Source organism: Phalacrocorax carbo, chromosome 16 (assembly GCF_963921805.1).
Source record: "Phalacrocorax carbo chromosome 16, bPhaCar2.1, whole genome shotgun sequence".
Classification (NCBI taxonomy): Eukaryota; Metazoa; Chordata; class Aves; order Suliformes; family Phalacrocoracidae; genus Phalacrocorax; species Phalacrocorax carbo.
This window is the reverse complement of record NC_087528.1, coordinates 8,006,002-8,024,936: the sequence shown is the minus strand read 5'-3', so window position 1 is coordinate 8,024,936 and position 18,935 is coordinate 8,006,002.

The following is an 18,935-nucleotide window of genomic DNA, read 5'->3' as shown; positions in this document are numbered from 1 at the left end:
TGTCAGACAATAAATCATGTTTTGCTTTCTTCAGACATGTGGGGGAGATCCCAACAAGATTGATGACAGAGAAGGGTGGCTAATATTTCCCCATACAGAAAACAGTTTTGTGCAGTTCAAAGCGCGGAAGTGGCGCAGCTACTTTCTTGCAGGATTATGCGGGACAGTAAATCAGAGAGGTTGTGCTCATCCCACCGCAACCTGTGAGGCTGCAGCGTGGGAGGGAGAGCACATCTGCCTTTGGAGCAGGGTGCTGGAGGGCAGGGAGATGCTGTTGGTGCTGAGCCTGATGCTACTGTCAAGGCAGGCATTGTCCCCAAATCATGCCGTCCTCTTGTCGCCGGTGCCAGCTGGGGCAGTGCTTTGGTAGACCCACAGTAAGGTGCTGTTAAGGATGGAGTTGACAGATCTGTTTTGGGGAGGGGGCACACTGTGCTGTGTGGGATGTTGGCAGATGCTGACTGCAGGTGGAAGGGCAGGGAGGGAGAATCTGAAAGGGTGGACGATGATTTAAAGCGGTGCCAAAAAAAAAAAAAGGAAAATATTGTTGAATTTTTTTTTCTTTTTACAAGCTGTGTTTGTGTCTGTCTCAGCATTGAGTCTGTGCTCAGCCTGCTGCAGCTGGAAGCAGCCAGCGAGGTGTCCTGCCATGCAGGTAGCACTTGGACCTCTGCTGACACAGCAATACCAGTTATATTCCATTCTCCTCTGCTCCAGCAGGCAAGTGCAGGCAGTGCCCAGCTGCCCGTTCCTCGGATGGGCTCTGGTGGTCCCTGCGTGGAAGGAAGGAATAAATTCACGTGAAGCCCGTATTGCTCTTGCTCTCTGGCCGGCGAGCCCGTCCGGCTGGAAGCGGGACAGTAGGCGATTCCCATCCCCCTGGCCCTGCCGGCCCCGCTCCCCCTTCTCCCCCGCAGCCCTGCCTTGCCCTTTTGTGGAGATTTATAGAGCCGAGTGGGCTGAGAACAAATGAGCAGACATTAAGGCGATGTGTTCTGCATACTAATGACAAGATACTGCTTCTGCACCTCGGGGCAATACTGGGTCAGGCCAGTTTAGCTGTAAACTTTATTTATGTGCTTATTACATTGCAGCTGCAGTTTGCCGGCCCGGGCCGAGGTTTTAGGGATGTGTCCGGCAATAAATTTTGTTTGTTTATTTGAAATAAGATGCCCCTTCCCCCCAGCCCTTCCTCTCTTTTCTTCTTGGGGCGGGAGGGAAATCCTTGCTTTCCCATCACAAATTCGTGAGCGGAGTGGGGAAGGTGGGATGAAGAGCGAGGAAGGGGAGGCAACAAACAAGCTTCATGGGGAACAGTTGGGTTTAAGCCTTATTGGTGTGAGGAGGATTTTACCCTCCTTGGCAGGTAGCAGCGGCCAGAGGAGAGGACAGGTCTTTCCATCAAAGCTTTGGGAGACCAGGAGTCCATCGCTGGCTCTGCCACTGAACTCTCTGGTTGGTCATGGTCAAGTCCCTTTGCTTCCAGCCCATCTGGTACCAGGGTCTCAGACACCCATTTTTGCCTGTCTCATTTAGACCAGGGATGGGGTTTGTTGTGCTGCTCTGGTACAAGCTGTAGGGAAGTGGGTTGTTTTGGGAGAGGACTGGCTCTGTGCCTCTGAGATCAGTGGGGAGATGGGCGGTGATTTATGCCCACAGCAAAGACATTCTAAAACATCCTATTTTTATGGTATCCCCTCCGGCCTCCAGCTTGTTTCCTCCTCGTGTTACATCTTGTCTCTTGGGTTTATAAGCGCTCTGGGGGCAGGGATTGTTGTTCTCTCTTGTCCTGACTCCGAGATGCCTTCTGCCTTGCTCCATCATTCAGAACAGTAAAACGCACAGAGGACAGGATGAGTTTGGAGCAGGAGCTTTGCCCTCTCCTCCTGCTTCTGTGCAGAGAAGGTAGGAAAGGCTGAGTAGGGCAGAATTAGTTCCTGTGTATTTTTCAGAGCCTCTTTTGAGATTCTCCAGCCTTGATGAGTCTTGCCAGTGTTGCTGTGATATAAATGAAGGATGCCCTCTCTGGGCTGGTGCTGGGACTTTTAAGTGGCAAGTCCTTGCAAGGATAAGGTGTTATATTGCTCATCAGCCCCGATGGGCTGGGCAGGGCTGGATGTGGTCACCTGGAGCAGGGGAAGGACTGTATCACAGCTGGAAATGGACTGGGTCAAGGCACAGCTGCTGGCAGGTCTAACTGAGGAGGTGGGGTGGAAGAGGCTTTATAGACCTCATCTACCTGTTTGGTGAATCCACATCCAACACCTCTTGTTGGTGCCCAGCTCTGGGATGTGGCTCCATGATGTGATCTGCTGTCAGATAAGACTGGCTGGGCAAAAGTTCAGCCCAGCAAGCAGGCAAAGACTCTCTGTACCTTTGTGTTGACAGAGATTTCAACAATACCCATGCTAGGCATCCAGCCCAGCTCATTTCTCATCCATGAGGGTGAGAGAGGGTTTAGGTTGTGATGGGGCACCGTGTGCCTTGTAGGGAATCAACAACTACTGCCTGAAAGAACGAAAAAACTTCCAAAACCCCACTGCCACCACCTAACGCCCTCCCCCCACCAGCCCTTCTCCTTTGTGTTCCCTGGACAGAAACCTCCATCCCTACTAAGTCTCCCCCGGTGGAAGCTGTCCCAGCGCTGCAGCCCCCTGTTGCCATGCAGTAGACTTGAGCTGTATTTGGGGTGGACTTGATTTCCCAGGCCCTCTCGCCTGGCAGGGGCTCCAGACGTCCCTGAGGCGATGGACCAGGGCTGGGGCGAGGCCGGATGGAGGCAGCGGGAGGAGGGCCTGGCTGCCGTGGGACGTGTCCAGGGGCCCTGGCAGGAGCGCCGCTGGAGCGGGCTCCTGGCTTGCAGCCTGCTCTCTCAGCCGGAGGTAACAGGCCAGCCACAAATGCCGAAGAGGAGATCGACGGGGGGTGGAGGAGGGATGAAAGAAAACAACCTTCAAAAGAACGTGCCCTGATTTTTTTTTTTTTAAATTATTATTATTGAGGGTAAAGGTACTGGACTGGTAAGGACTTCTAATGAGCTTTCCTCTGGGAAAGCCCTTCTTGTGCATTGAGTCCAGAAATGCCCTTGTTTGAGATATAGATACATATATACGTGTGTGTGTTTGTATGGTGTTACATATCGCTTCCCCTCCTTTGTTCCTTCCAGCACCAGAAGACTGTGCAGCTTGTAGGCATGTTGTCTGTCTTCCAGGTGGCCTCTGGAGGGTTGTCTCCCCTGTTCATTCCCAGCTTGTTTCTGTCCATGACTTCTCTAACAGAAAATCATTTTGCAGCTGAAGTTGAGGTTCTAGACGTAGAAATAGGAGGGAATCCCTCCGTGCTAAGTGTTTTCTGCATGCATCACTTTAAGCGATTGCCCATTTTGGAGGGCGTTGTTGCGTGTGTTACCCTGTGGCTGGGCCTCAGGAGGGAGGGGAGCATGTAAGGAGGCATCACCCTACTGGTGTGGTGTCCTGGAGCGAAGGTTGGTAGCGTGACTATTAACTTAACTCAGAGATGAATCCTTTGCCACTTCTGCCATGAAATCTGAGATTTGATACCTTTTTGAAATGAGCTGGCTGGTGATTTCATGCATTTTGTCTCGACTGCTGCTCTGCAATACCTAAAACTAGGAGGTTGGATGTCCAGGGTCACTGTCCTGTGCCTGACTACCTTCTCAAGTACAAAGAGCTCCATTTCTCCTGCAGCCTGTTGTTTACAAGTCTTCCTCACTGACTTAAATAGAAACTCGGTAGGGTTTGTGTCTAGCAAGCCCTGCGTGCACCCCTTGTTTTTATATCCCCTTGTCATAGTTTTAGCTGGCATAGAGTTAATTTTTCTTCACTGCAGCTGGCATAGTGGTGTGTTTTGGACTTAGTAGGAAAATAATGTTGATAACACACTGATGTTTTAGTTGTCGCTGGGTAGTGCTTGTACTAGTCAAGGACTTTTCTAGCTTCCCGTGCTCTGCCGGGAGCACAAGAAGCTGGGAGGGGAGGGGGCACAGCCAAGAGAGTTGATCCAAACTGGCCAAAGGGATATTCTATATCATATGATGTCATGCCCTGTATGTTACCTGGGGGGAGCTGGCCAGGGCGCACAGCAATTGCGGCTCGGGGACTGGCAGTGTCGGTCAGCGGGTGGTGAGCAGTTGCATCGCTTGTGGTATTTTTTTTCTCTTTTTTTTTTGGGGGGGCTTCATGTCTCTCTCATTATTTTCCTTTTTATTATAATATCATTATTATCGTCATAATTATCATCATTACAATTAATACTATTACTATTTTATTTTAATTGTTAAACTGTTCTTATCTCAAACCATGAGTTTTCTTGCTTTTGCTCTTCTGATTCTTTCCCCCATCCCACAGGGGTAGGGGGAGTGAGCGAGCAGCTGCGTGCTGTTTAGTTGCCAACTGGGGCTGAACCACGACAGCCCTATTTGCTGTTAGATGCCCTGCGAATCAGTTACTTCTCTAGGTCGTCCCAAAGCTCAGGGTGTTTTGGGATGTCTCTGGACGGCTGTTTTTCCACCTGTGAACTCTAGCGATAGACTCAAGCATTGTGCAAGAAACGGCCTGGTGGCTTTATTGGTGAGACACCTCATCTCTACAGTGCTGTTGAGATGGGTTGGCTTCCCAGTTAAACCCACGGGTGACCCTGCTTGTTGGGGAGGGGAATGGAGAAGAGGAGGAGCACTGACAGGACAGTTCAGGGCAGGGTGACGGTATCAAGGACCCATGGCGTGCTGATGGATGGGATTGTAACGGGAAAATGGTGGTGGGGTGGGCTGCTGATTTCTGCAGACGGGCCTCAAGGAGAGCCCTGTTCTCTAGCCACCCCTCCTTAGAGGTTTAGAAAGCTCTAATTGGGGTTTTCAGTTTGCCTCTCCCAGTGCTCAGCCCAGGGTTTGGCTCAGAGCCTCCCGTCAGCTCATGTTTTGAGCACGAAGCTGTGTTTTCAGGTGAAACCCTACCCTGGAGGAGGCTCTCCTGCTCCCCTCCCTCCTTGGCCAGCCGAAGGTTTGCGCTTTTGGAGCGGATGTAGGAGTTTCCTCCTCATGGCCTTCAGGTAACTTGCCCACCTGCAGCATCTGAATCAAACTCAAACCTGTTTTTGCAACAGGAATTGCGGAACTAGGCTGGGTTTGCAGGAACACTGCTTTCCAGCAAATCGCCTTGTTCAAGGGAACTTCCCGGCCCCCCCCTCCCCAGCGAAGCCCCAGGGGCTGTGCTGCGATGGGGATGACTGAGCATGGATTAACCCTTCCAGCTTTGCTTGTCCAGCATGTTTAGGCATCCATCTGGGTCCGCGTCCAAGACGTCTGGTGCAAGGGTTGTATGACTGTGCGTTACCAGCTCTGCACCCCGTGGTCTTCAGGGTGCAAACCGGGAGGGGGGCGTGACATCAGGGTTAATGTATTTTTGGAGAGGGAAGTTCTCTGCTTTGTTGTTGGATACAGGCTCTCAGCCCCACTGAAGGGAGCTTTTAGCATGCAAATGCACTTTGCCTCATGCTTTTTAATGTTTTACTTCTCTTAATTGCCGAGACCGGTTGTAATTTTTGGACGTGGCTGGGTTTCCGAAAGCAGCTTCCCCTTGAAAGCGGTTCCCATTGCTGGTGAGATTTGATTTCTGCCCCCTCCCTTTTTTTTGGGTCTATCAGGTTGAAGGAAGCAAACAAGTCGCCCTGGCTAATGTTAGTGCCGGCAAGTCTTGAGGCGCAATAGTGAAAAATAACACGTGTTAACCTTTGAGTGTTGCTGTGTATTATATTTTGTTGTTGTGCTTCTAGTACAACTTTGCTGGGAAACAATAAACATTTTTGGGCCAGAACAGATCATCAGCTGCGTAAGCCGCTGGAGCGGTTCCAGCGGAGCTGCGCAGCTTTGCTCTCGGCAGGGGCTCCTGCCCCTCCAGCCGCCTGGGCACCCGTAGGACGTGACGCCTCTCCATGACACTCCTTGTAGAGATGAGCTTTCCAGAATTCCAGCTCTTAACCCTGAGCCTGGATTGCAACACCACAGCTCTCCCCAAAAACAGAAAAATATTGGTGCAAACTGTCAAGATGTTATCGTGGTTGCACAATATGCTATTCCATAGAGGGTTTTCCTGGGGAGGCAGGGTTTGAGATGTACTGTCCATCCATCTGTCTGTCTCACTGTCAAGAATCTTGAAGTCTTTCTGGGCAGCGTCAACAAAATTTGCCAGTATGTCAGAGGTATAAAGTGCATCTGATTCCAGCAAGCTGTGTGTAGATAGATGAAGGTAGAAGAGAAGGTCCTATTTGAGCTCTTGCTGAAGGGAAGGGTGAGACCTTATTTCAGCTCAAGCTTACTGGACATCAGAGAATCTAAGTGTGATGTGCCGTACTACAAAAAGCCAATCTTCATGGGTTCCCCTGCTCTCGCTGCTGCTTTCTCCCTGAAAGCTTTGGCTTCAGAGCATCGAGAATCTCAGCTTTCATAAAAACTCAAGCTCTGACTCTCAAGGTTACGGAGAGAAGCATGAAAATGCAACTCTCCGAGGACTTGAAGCTTGCAAAACTCAGCAGCGCTTGCAGGAAATTTTGCTCAGATTTGGTCTCTGGCAGTCAGGCGAGATAGACGTGGTGTTGGAGTTTGTTAGGAAATTTGCACTTCGGTGTTACGCAGATGGATAAGTTTTCTGTCCTTGGTCTATATGAGCTTGTGACAAGACACGTGCTGTGCAAAGTGAGTTACATCAGGCAAGTGGCTTCTGATGGGGCTGTACAGGGTGGGTGGAATAATTCTCTGTTAATTGAAATGTGCCCTTTCTTGGTTGTTCCTCTGAGTGGGGTTTCAGGCTCCTGGCAGAGAGGCTGAGGATCCTCCAGGCCCTTCCCCAAGATGCATTTTGCACACAGAGAGAAGACAATGTGGTCCATGCAGGTGGGGAGGGGAAAGAGGCGCAGGGAGGCTCATGATCATGGTGCTTCTCCATGGGAGAACCGGGATGAGAAGTCGGGTCTCTGGGGCTCCAACTGCTGAGCTCCCCGGGATGCCGTGCTGGCTGGTGAGGGGCCAGGGCTGTGGGTGCCTGTACTCTCAACCGTATTACCAGTTTCCTCCTCTTTACAGTTGTTGGCTGTGCCATCTCGATGCTGACCTTGTTCTTGTTTAACTTGGCTTTCCCTGATGGATTTTTACCTTCGTGCCAGTTGGTTTGAGGGAAAGGACATAGCTTCACTGACTTTTTTGAGTTGTGGGTCTCTCTTTTAATGCCCTGAAAAAAAAAAAATCTGAGTGCTCTCACCCTGTAAAATATACCCAGCAGATATTTTCTGTCCATATCATGTTAGTGAGCCAGCACTAAATAAGCTGGATTCTGTACAAAGGCAGTATGGCTCCCGCCTTCGCTTCCTTAGCACGGGCATTTAGCTGAGGGACCCAAATGAGTGGTTTTCTTCTGTTTCGGGTGGGCACTTCCAAGTCCTGAGTGGTCTGGGATCCATTTGGAGCTGCTTCTCTCTGAGGGACGACGCTTCTTCATCTGAGACACTATCCAATTGTAAGCACCTGCAGCTATGAGGGGTGGTAGGGGTTGGCCTTCTAGCAAGGCACTGGTTTGGAAGACTGTGACCCTAGGGTGCTGGTGCTTGCATGGGGCTCCCAAAGGCATGACACCCATCACATTGACTACAGTGCCTGCCCTTTGCTGGGAAAGCTACTCCTAGCATGTGTGTGCACCAGAGCCAAGAACCCTGCCTGCACAAGTGCTGATCTGAGCTTGGTCCTTTGATGCAAGCTGTGGCAGGAGGGGGATGAAGGGAGAAGAATAGTTCTCTCTGCTGGGCAAGCCACTAGAGGTGGTGCTGGAGAGGATGAAAGGGGAGAGCTGCCATCGCGGCGGCGATCACAGGCAGCCTGAGTGGCTGCGTGGGCAGCCGGGTCACGCAGGCAGTGACTCGGACCCACAGGGCGCTTCGCCCCGCCCCAGTCCCTTTTGAATCTGCAGTTTCCAGCTCGGTGGAAGTGGGAGCAGAGAAAACCCCAGCGAGGCTGAGCTGGCAGCTGCAAACAAAGCGCTTAAAAAGATAAAGGGCAAAAATGGCTTTTTGGTCTCTTGTCACCTTGTCTAAATTCACCATGAGCGTACGGTGGACCTCACCACAGCCCTGCAGTGGGGACCTGCCCTGTGCACCCCGAGTCCCAGATGAAAGGGTACAGGGCATCCTCCTGGTGCTCGGGCAGCAGGGACCACGCTGGCTGGTTGAGCCACCAGCATTTCAGATGTAATGGCTTACGGCTACTGAGTTCATTGTGTGGCAAGTGACCATCTAAAACCAGCAGCCCCTTGCCCTGGGCATCGCTCTGTGCCGGAGTGGTCGTGTTTTGCAGGAGGGTCCCTGCGGAGCCCAGGTGCCTCCCCGCCACCTCCGCCCCTCCCTGGGCGTTTTAACTTGTTTCCTTCTGGCAGAGGAAACATGACTTTTCCCATTGATGGAATTCAGCCCTGACAATGCCGAGTGACACAATTTCCCACTCCGAGCATGCCATCGTGCTGCAGCCGATGCTGCGATGCTGGGTAGCCCTTTTTGGAGCCATCTGCATGACAATGCGGCGGTCTGTGCTACCATTAGCTGCCCTTTTGCTATTAGTACCTAATGAAAATGTAACCATATTTAACCCCCCACAGTCCGAGATTAGCGAGAAAGGGGCCTAAGTGGATTTAATTCTTTTGTATGGTGAGCATCAAACTCTCCATTTTGATTGCTCTGTCCCCTCTTCCCCTCTCCAGCGGGAGAGGGAGGCAGGAAAGCTGTGTAAGGCTAACTCTATCCTCTCAGCTGTCCCCGGCACAATGGGCAAAGTATCTTTTGTGGCATTAACGGCTTTGGCTGGGGGCTGGGGGGAGCCGGGGTGGAGAACAATGTGTGAGAAGCTGAGACTGTGGGTTTCCCACACGGCCCAATATGTCTCCCCGCACCCCCCTCTGGGACAAGCAGACCTGCAGCAGCCCAGCCCACAGCTGATCCCGGCTTGATTGGCTTTTTTTTTTTTCCTCTCCTTCCTTCCCCCCTCATTGTGCTCTCGAGAGATGAAAATCCTTTCCTGGCGTGAAAGGAGAGGCGTGCCTTAAATCCCCTCCCTCGGACGGACCGGGCATGTCATATGACGGCCAAATCCACCGGATTAGTGTGTGTGTGTCTGCGTGCGTGTCCTGCCGGGGGCTGGAGGCGGGGGGCGGGATGCCCGATATCTATATTCCTTCCCTTCCCCCTCTCTCCATATTGATTTTTGCTGGGATATTTATTCATTGCACCTGCTGGCTGCTGGCGTCCCGCTGCCCACCAGCCTTTCGCGGTGGTTTTGAAGATCCAACCTTGGGGCAGGGGAGCAAAGTAAATTCTTGATGTTTTTCCCCATCTCCCATCCTCCTGTGTTTTCCCAAATCCGAAAATGGGTCAGGGGGATGAAGGAGTGGTTGCTCTGGCTCTGTGCAATGGAAGGATCTTTGCGTGAAGATGATGGGACCTCTCCAAAGAAGGGTTGCGTGGCTGGAGTGGGGGGAATAGGCGTGGGTCTGGGTTTGATGGCACAGCCTATGGGCAGGCATGAGCTTTGGGTTGGCCGGCTTGCCCTGCTTTGACCGGAGACTCCACAGGACCAGGAACGCAGACTGGCCCCCAACGCCACCTCAGTGGAGTCCCCTGGGTGCCCCAGTTGGTCATGGCTCTGGACAAGCCGGGCTGGGTGCACTGGCTGGACAGTCCAGTCATGTTTGTCATTACTTGTGGGAATCCTGATGTTACGGATTTGTGCTTGTGGGAAGTAACCACTTACAGGGTCACCTCCTCTTTCCGCATGGGAAGAACTGAGGCAGAGAGCTCTTAATCAACGAAGTCAATGTCATAAGCAAAGTCGGATTTGGAGCCAAGAATAGCATTTACTACCCTTTAATTCCAGCCTCTCTGTTTTTAATTTCCAAAATTCACAACTGCCTTGGTTTCCCTTCATGTTTTTGACTTGTGCTGCGTCATTTTGTGCTGGAATTCCTGTTTTTTCCAAGAAAACAGTTTTTACAGACCCCGCCAGCGAAACCAACAGCTCCCTCCAGTCCATGGCGTGAGAACTTACGTACCCATGGAGGAAGTCTGCCTCAGTTGAGATGAATTTAGCAACCGGGTCTGCAGCCTCCAACCTGTTTCTATGTGCACAGTGTCTTGCTTAGCAGGGGGGGAAAAAAAACCCTACTCTGTGGGGCAGCATGGGGTGAGGGCGTGGGTGATGCCCTGGGTCAGTACAGGGAGGCTCTGGCAAGTGTCAGTACCCTGAAACGAAGGGGCAGCAGTGCAACAGCTCAGGGCCAAATAGAGGTGACCCATCCCTGCAGGTGGTTAGGTCTTGCTGCAGGTGAGGTTTGCTATGTGTGTGCATAAGTTTGCTACGCATGTGGAAAGCACCTTGTTTCTAAAGAAAAACCAGTCTGCTTGCCTCAGCCGGCCTGCTGGTCCGTGCCGAGCCTGGCTGGCAGCGCTGGGGCACGGCGTGGCTGGCTGTCCTTGGGTTGACGAGCCGGTGGGGACAGGCTTGGGGCACGGGTGTGGAGGCAGCTGGCTGCGGTGGCCACCGCTACCCCATGGTCAGTGGCCAAGGGGAGGCCGGTGGGGATGGTCTTTTGGCCATCGGCCGAGGCGGCAGCTCGGGAGGGATTGCCTCCTCCAGCAGCCTGACTGCGTTGCCCCAAGGTGGGCACTATGGAGCACAGGGCTGGTAGCTCCTGGGGCAAGAGGTCCCCACTTGAGGAGATGCTCCACCCTGCTGACTTAAAAGGTGCCCCAGCTGGAGGGTGAGCAGGGATGGAGAGAGCCAGGCCCTGGAGCAGCAGGAGATGTGCCCACTGCCTGTGGACCGCGGAGGCTGTGGTCCCCAGCGGGATGTAGAGGTGAAGTGCTGCAGGCTCGGGCGGGAGGAGAAGCGTGCGAGGGGGTGGGGAGGGTGGCGGGGAGCGGAGGGGGCTGCTGCTTGTGTGAATGTGCCCCCGCTCATTGTTCTGCGGCTTTATTCTCCAGGCCTCGATGGGACTGATTTAGAAATCCTAATCAGGGAGCAGTCTCCGCGCCTCCCGAGTGTGACACAACTCGAGCTGCTCCGGGGCGCCTTTGTTCCCTAATGACAGCTGACTTCATGCAGCAGTGGGAACAGTTTGAGCATAACTCTGCACCGCCGGGGATGGCAGCTGCAGCATTAACTCTTTCTTGCCCACCTGCACGGCACAGCAGGGTGGGGAGGGGTGGGGGTCCTGGGAGGAAGCGTAGCTGAAATGCACGTAGCCTGTGCGAGGATGCTGGACTTCACCTCTGGCACCTCTCCTGAGAGCAACTGCAGTGAAGGGGGACTGGAGATGATAATTCTGTACAGTTCTGCTGGAGGCAGTGGGGGAAAGGCGCAAAGTTGTTTTCCAGGGGCTATCACTGCTCTGTGGCTATTTTGGGTGCCTGCTTACAGGTATTCATCAGGAAACAAATCAAACAAGCCCCACCCAGGGCAATGTTTGCTGCTGCCTTGAAGGAGGGAGGCTGAATTTCATAAACTACACGTCTAGTTTTGTTGATGCTTTGAGTGTTGGGGAATGTCTGCAGCCCTGGGTGAGCGTGAAGTATTTCCACTCTGGCTGCGGGGCATTTACATCACTTGCATTGAAAGTAAAAGGCATTGAATCACTCCAAGATGTTCCCGGAAGAGATTCTGCTTCTGCCAGCAAAGAGCTTGAGAGCAAGCGTCATTCTCCCTCTGTTGGCCTCGGTTTCTTCCCTGGCAAAGCAGGGCTCGTGATACAATGTCCGGCACAGAGCTGTGTTATTTAGCATTAGAAATGTGCTTGGAGATGCTTGCTGGGCCAGTGCTAGCAACAGTAAAACCCTTTCCCTCTCTCTGTTGTCAAACCACTACTCAGACCTGGGAAAATACTTCTGGAAAATTACCCTTATTAAAGGGGGATGGCCCGGGAGAGGCAGAGCTGGCCTGGCCTGGTGGGTTGCAGTCCTCTCTCCTGTGCCAGGGCTCGGTGCTCACACAGGCTGGGTAACCCACAGTGGCTCTGCCCTCATCGGCTCCAGTGGGTTCAATTAGCAGATGGGTCCATACTGGTTTCCCAGCACCTGTGTCCCCTCTGCCGTCCCTGAATCTCGTCCGCCCATGCTTGGCCAGGGTCTCCCTGGCGACGGGGCCACGGGATGCTGTGCAGTCCATTTGTCACCAATTGTCACTGTTTTGTTCTGCCTTGTATGCGCACTCGATTGTGTCACGGGGGAGGTGAGGAGGAGCAATCAGGCCTTGTCTAATGGGCTGCTGTCTCCCGCTGTGGGGAAAAACCAAGGGTCTGCCTGTGGAGGGAAGGGGAAAGGGAAAGGGAAAGGCAGGCGCTGCGGCTGTGCCTGCCGGGAGCGTCCCAGGTACTACCGAGATGGGAGGGCTCCTGGCACGGCTGCAGGGCGGGCACTGGGCAGGCAAAGATCCTTGCATTGACTAGGCGAGAATTTAGGTCACAGATAAATTTGGCTCTCTGCAGTGTGGCTGCACCCCTGCAAAGAGGTGGTGTGGGTGGAAAGGGTGTCAGCCCTCCCCCTCCTTGTAGTGCTGGCAGTCCAATGCCCCCATCATCTTTCATGGTGATGTTCACCCCCTGCCATGCCTGTGTGTGGCTGTGGGTGGGGGTTTGTTCTCCCTGGGTCTCTCCTCATCCAAAGGGAGGTGGGTTTCCTGCAGGACAAGCCCACCCCAGGGTCGCCCTGACCAGTAAGGCTTAGGAGCTGCAATGCTCCTGGGGCGGGTCTGGCTTCCCAGGTGAGACTGTGGTAGGCTTCAGGCTGAAGATGGATTAACACCTCATTCAAACCTCAGCTTCTGAGCAATTCTTATTTACCCCAAGTGTGTTGCTGAAAGGGAGTTGATGTATTATGGATTTTGTTATGTCTCTGTGTGTGTGTGTCAGTTTTTGGCTGAAGATGTGACCTCATACTAAACTATATACATTTTTATTTTTTTCTCTACCCCGTCATCCCCAACTTGCCCAAAGTGGTGTGATTCATCTCTCCCTGCTTGGCTCCGTCAGCCCCCTTTTTCTTCTTTTTAGTCTTCCAACTTCAAGACCCACCAGGACTAGCTCAAAGTAGGGCTGTGGCCAACTCCAAGCCTCAGCACCCACACTCAGGTTTTTCAGTAAACCCTTAATTCAGACCAGGCTGGCCAAAACATTTACGGGAATTCAGGGAAGCCGTTCAGCATAGCTGTGAGGAGGTTGGGAAAACTTGAGCAGCCGACCCCAAACCAGGCAAGCTGAGGCGGTTCCAGTTTGGCTTCCAGACCTAGAGCTCGGTGTGAAAAACCGCAGAGGGAAGGGAAAAGAGGGTGTCCTTGGCAAAGCGTCATTCGAGGCAACTGAAACCACAGAGCTTTTCCAGCACGTGGTATCTGGCAGGTTTCTTTCCTTACCCGCTGGTGTTCATCGGTCCACGTCTCCAAATCACCGTGTGGTTCAGCTGACTTGGCTGCATGGGTTGGGGGGAGTCTCAGAGGATGGCCCTATGATAGTACCATGGATCCCTGGGTTGCTTTTTGGTGGGTTTTTTTGGGTGTGGTGCCAGTTGCCCACCCAGACTTTGCCATTTCTGAGCCTGGCAGGACGCTGCTGCTTGAACGGGCCCTTTGTGGTGCTGAAACGTGGCAGGAGAGCAGGTTCTGGCCTGGAAAATCGATGCTGGTGCTGTTGACGGAGGAGAAGATATGCAGGGAAGAATGGGCGCAAAGGTGAGGTTGGCTGAAGGGCTGGGGGGAGGCTTGTGAGATTCTCAGTGATCCACCTAACTTCATCCACCAACACCCTGTTATCTCCTGGTGAAGACTGGGCAGTGTTTTGAGGGAGCACCATGGGGTAGCCCCTCATCTGCAGAGACAGTGGGGTCCCCACGCCAGGGAACAGCACAAAGGTCCAGGAGCTTCTGCAGAAAATTAGTATTTTCTTTCATGTTGTAACTGCACAACACAACAAAGCAAGGGAAGGACCTCCAAGCAGGGAGCATTAAAGAGGGTCCCAAGCAACTGTATTTCTTCAGTATTGGGCTTTTCCCTAAAGGAACAGGGATGAAATTGCTCCCCAGCCGTGCTGCAGAGCAGCATCTGCTCGGCATTTATTTTTGTAAAGGGGGTGGGCACAGAGAACTGCTCCCTTCAACCTTGTGGCTGCTTGCTGTGGTGGAAGGAGAAAAAGCACGTAACCGCTCTGCCCTGGGGGGAGTTTTATCTCCCTTTTGGTCTGGGGTGAGCAAGGTGTGGGGCAGGAGAAAACCAGGCTCCATCACTCCTTGGTATCTAAGTCATCACTGAATGGGAGCAGCAATGAGAGGAGAAAGTTGAGCTGAAAGGTGTGACTTGTCATTAAGCGCATTAGTGTCTCCAGGGTATCTGAAAGGTAACCAGATCACTGAGTTACACCACGTGTGTTGTATTAATCACATACTTCAGGGCGTCCTCCAGTTGCTCAGCATGGAAGGACCCTCTCCTCCCCAGCACTTTGTCCTGTGGCATATAGCAAATGTGACTTGGGGCCTTTTTCCTTAATGTTTTGGACAGTTTGAGGGCCCTGTGGACTGGAGACACATCCACTGTGTGTATCTGGCCCTCAGTGGCTTGCTCTGTGCCCTGGGGCTGGTTCAGGGGATCTTGGTGTGGAGGGTGGTTGTGGAGCTGGGAGGACTGCCGAAGTGTGAGTGTGCAGTGGGAGACAGTAAAATGGAGTTTGGCTACGATTAAGTTCAAAAGGGAGGAAATAGGGTTTATATGGTCTTTCTCTTTTTTTTTCTTTTTAAATTTTAATAAAGGAAACAATGCTGATGGTGAGCAGTGCCAGCCTGGCAACCCAAGCTGAAATTTATAGCAGGCAGCTCTTTTTTTCTCTCAGCCTTGTTTTCCACCAGGTGCAATACTGGGAAACTTGCTTTCTACCTGAGCCAAGCTACTCCCATCCCACTGCTGCCAACCTGGTTTGGGTTGCCTGGGCTCATCGCTGCTTTTCAGGATCTCAAAAAGCCCTGGGTGATACCTACCCTGTTGCCGTGATGGCTCTCTGTCCCTTTCGGCTTTCTGTTTCTGCCAAAGACGGCTGTTTCTCAAATTCCTCCTCAGTCCATGGGCGGATCCGTTCTCGCAATACCTTGTCTGCGAGAGGAAGTGTCAGAGATGATGCAAATGGTTTTTGTAAAAATATTTTTGGAGGGAATGAAAATAGCTCTTGGGCCAAATTCTATTTCTGTTCCTGGGAAGGAGTGCTTGTTACGACTGTTTTCTACAGGTGCTGTCAGAGCAGGGCTGGAAATTGGAAATGCTCTGTTACGCTTTGCTTTTCAGATGAAGATCGGTTGGTTTCCCACAATGGTAGAAAAAGCACTGGGAAGAAGGAGCTGGCTTCTCTCTGCGAACATGGCTCCATTGGATGCAGCTGAGTCCCTGCCTCAGCTTCTGGCCAATCTCCTCCCTCCATCCCAGGGCGGAAAATTTAAACTGGTTTGGTTTTCAAAATTGCTTTCACAAACGTAATGGAAAAGCATCCATCTGTAGTTGTCCTAATCATGCAGATAGAGAAGTGTGTGCTTGCAGGATGTGTGTGCAGGCCGAGCAGTGGTTGCCCAGCCCCAGCGCAGAGGATGCCCTTCCTGTGCCACAGGGGTGGCACTGCCGGCCTGGAGACTGAACGTGCCTCCTTGTGGGAGCCCTGGAGCTGTTGATGAAAATGCACTTTGGTGGGGTCTTGTTAGCAATTTTTCATTCATTTTTCCAAATATTTTGTCTCTTTTTTTGTTGTTTTGAGGGATGGATTATTTTTTATTCTGGCTCACAGTGTGTCCCGTAGGCAGGCCTTGTTGCAGGCAGAGGGGCAGCAGCTCCCAGCCCAGCTTGCTGGGGACTGTGTGTACAGGGTGGTTGTCTCCTCCTGGGAGAGGCAGCGGGGTATTGTCCCCTGGGGGACCTCAGGAGCCTTGCCAGCCGTCACCTGCGTGTGCATGTTTGGACCACCCCTCGAGGGCTGGAACGGGCAGACCTGTCCATACGGGTGTACAGGCAGGCTGAGGGCCAATACTGTAACTTCAAAGAGCTGTCTGCATCTGGGGCTTCCCAGTCCCAACTGCACGTGGGCATTTTTTTTTTTTCTCTTGCTTTTTATTCTTCCTGGGAGTTTTGCTGAGCATCCTTAGCAGGCTCACAGAAAGGGCTCTTAGTATGTACTGGTTCAGGGTAAGTTGAAGCTCTGTGTGACTGTAGTCCCAGCTCTGCAACACCTGGGGTGGGAACTTGGTCTGGTGGAGGCAAACAGGCTGCGATGTCCCTTTGGGAGGGGTGGGCAAGTGGCTTCCAGCGCACTGGAGAAATGATGAGCAATGACTGGCTTGGCCCAGGGGTCTGAGGATGGCTTTTATGCCACAAGTGTATTACCCTGAAATATATTTATCTTTGGGACAGAATGCAGATGTTTTCTGCCCATTACAGAGTACCTTTGGATACAAAGTGAAGGAGGAGGTAATATTTGGGCTTGGGGAGCTCACAACAGATGGAAGCTTCAGTTACCCTGTATTGCAGGAATTAGTATTTCCATCGATGCCATGAGGGTTTGCAGCTGGGGCAGAGGGAGGCTGTGGGGGTTTGATGCTGGAGGAGCTGGATTTGCATTTCCAGCTGTGGGAGCGCAAGCCCGGCTGATGGCTTTATGTGCAAATGAGAGGCTGGCTCCTGAGCACATGGATGCTGCCGGGAGAGCCTCCTGTGCACGTGGGCTACGGGGATGACGGCAAAGAGGAGGTCCCGAAGGATGTGGGCTGCCAGTTTTGTGCAGCTGCTCTCCCGAGAGCCAGCTCCAGGAATCTGTGTTTGCTTTGGCTGCACGCTTCTCGCAGAAATGGTAATATTACAGCGCTCTAGGAGGAAGGAGGGGAGAGAGAGGAGAGGTCTTGTGTGTTTCCCAACGCGATAATGTGCCTCGTCCACGTGGAGCTGGAGCTTTCAGACCTCCCTCCCGTAGGGCTGCAGCTCGGCTGTGTGACTGCGGGACGTGGATCTTGGAGATCATCCCTGAGCAAAAGGCTTGCAGGTTATTTTAATTGACCTGGTTGGAATTTTACGACCAAAGCTTGATCCTCTCTTTCCCAAAACCTAACTAATTACTTTTTGTGGAGATAAGTTTGGATTTGAATTTTCTGTTTTTCAGCTGTGAAAATGGTTTCTCCTCTATCCTCCCTCCTTCCCTGTGGCTTCTCTTCTACTTCTTCATTCTCTCTTTCCTTCTGTTGTCTCAGTAAAGGAAAAAGGGGAAAAATAACCCCAAGAAATAAAAAAGCAAAAATCACGAAGCTGGAAAGGTTTGAAATTTTTCATTTGGTTTCTTATTGAAAATGAGAAGTATTCCTTCATTTGAAGAGCTGGTAGAGTTTGATTCCTGTCCAGAAGAACAACCTGGACCAGTTGCTGCTTCGGTTTTTGTTTGACAGTCTTGAATACTGAGCAGGGTTAAGTCATCCCTTTAACAAGGATGGCTGAAGGTGGTCCTGGGAAAAAAAGGCTGTTCTTGTAAGTGCCTGTCTCCTGCTGTTTCAGCTCCCCTGGAGATGTCTGGGGAAAAAAGCACGTGATGTGGAGAAACCCACTGGGATCAGGCCCTCCACACCCCTCAGTCGTGCTGACCTCTCTCCACAGACGATTCGGGGGACGCGGGTGCAGCTAGGCTGAGGCAACGCAAGCCTGGGATAAGGCTGGTCCAGGGAGTCTGTGCATTGCAAAAGTCTTAAAACCGGGAATTGAAGCCAGTTTGTCATCTTGATTTCCAATCTCCTGACTCCTCCGTGGCATCGTTCTTCCCTTGGAGACCCCTTGGGCTTAGGTGACTGCTGACTGCTCCAGCTGCTTTCCTTGTTCAGTGCCAGTCTCCAGGGGCAGAAACAGTAAATGAAAAAGAAAAGGCTTTTATTCCTTATTTTTCAATGGCATTTTTATGTCCGACGCCCAGTATGAGCAAAGAAAACGGCGGCCCATCTGTTTCTAGCACCACTAAAGGCATTTGACTGCATGTGGCCCTCAAAAATGAAATAAAAATAGGACCCTTTGGTCTGAAAATGTCAAATGCTCTTTCATCTCAGACGACCCCCAGCCGGGACCATATCCTCCCAAAGCTGAGAAGCAGGAGTGGGTTCCCACCAGTGTTCATCCCGGCAAAGGCATCTGCCCCCTTCCCCTCCCCATTTTTTTTTGCAAAGAAGGAAGTTAGGCACTTGAGGTTCATGCTGGCTCGTGACCTCTGATTGCTGCTCCCCTGGACTTCCCCTCCAGCTTCTTTACGGCTCAGCAGACTTCTTCAGGACTCAGGAGTGAAGAGGTTAAAGCCTCTTTTAACAAGTGTTCAGAGGAGGGAAGTGTGTTTGACATGCTTTAGGACCAGACTGCAAGAGGGCTGCGCCAGCAGGATACGATTAATGACTGGGAAGAGAAGATTGCTACAATATGGGGTTGCTTTCTCCTCATCCCTGTCTTTCTCACCACTTGAAGCTGTAGTCTGCCTTACGTCCTGCTGGGAGCCCGTGTAGACTTACAGAGGCTCACCTCTAGGATGTACTGTAAAAAATCGGCATGGTGCTACCTCTGCTAGTTTGGCAACAATGCGCCTACACGAAGGAACTTTGGGTGTAACTTCAGGCTTTGGAAACTTCTGCTAATTAAAAGAACCCTTTAAAGGTTGCTCGAGATACCTACATAAATGCATGGAGTTTTTGACGCGAGAGCTCTTTTTATTTATCAGACTTGGGGATAGTGTAAGTCCTGCTGTGTTGGAAAAGGGAAGAAAAGGATTTTAATTTAAGAGAAAAGGCTCATTATTTCCTTCATTAAATCTTTGAAGTTTTTTTGTACTTTTTTTTTCCACCATTAGACGGGGGTT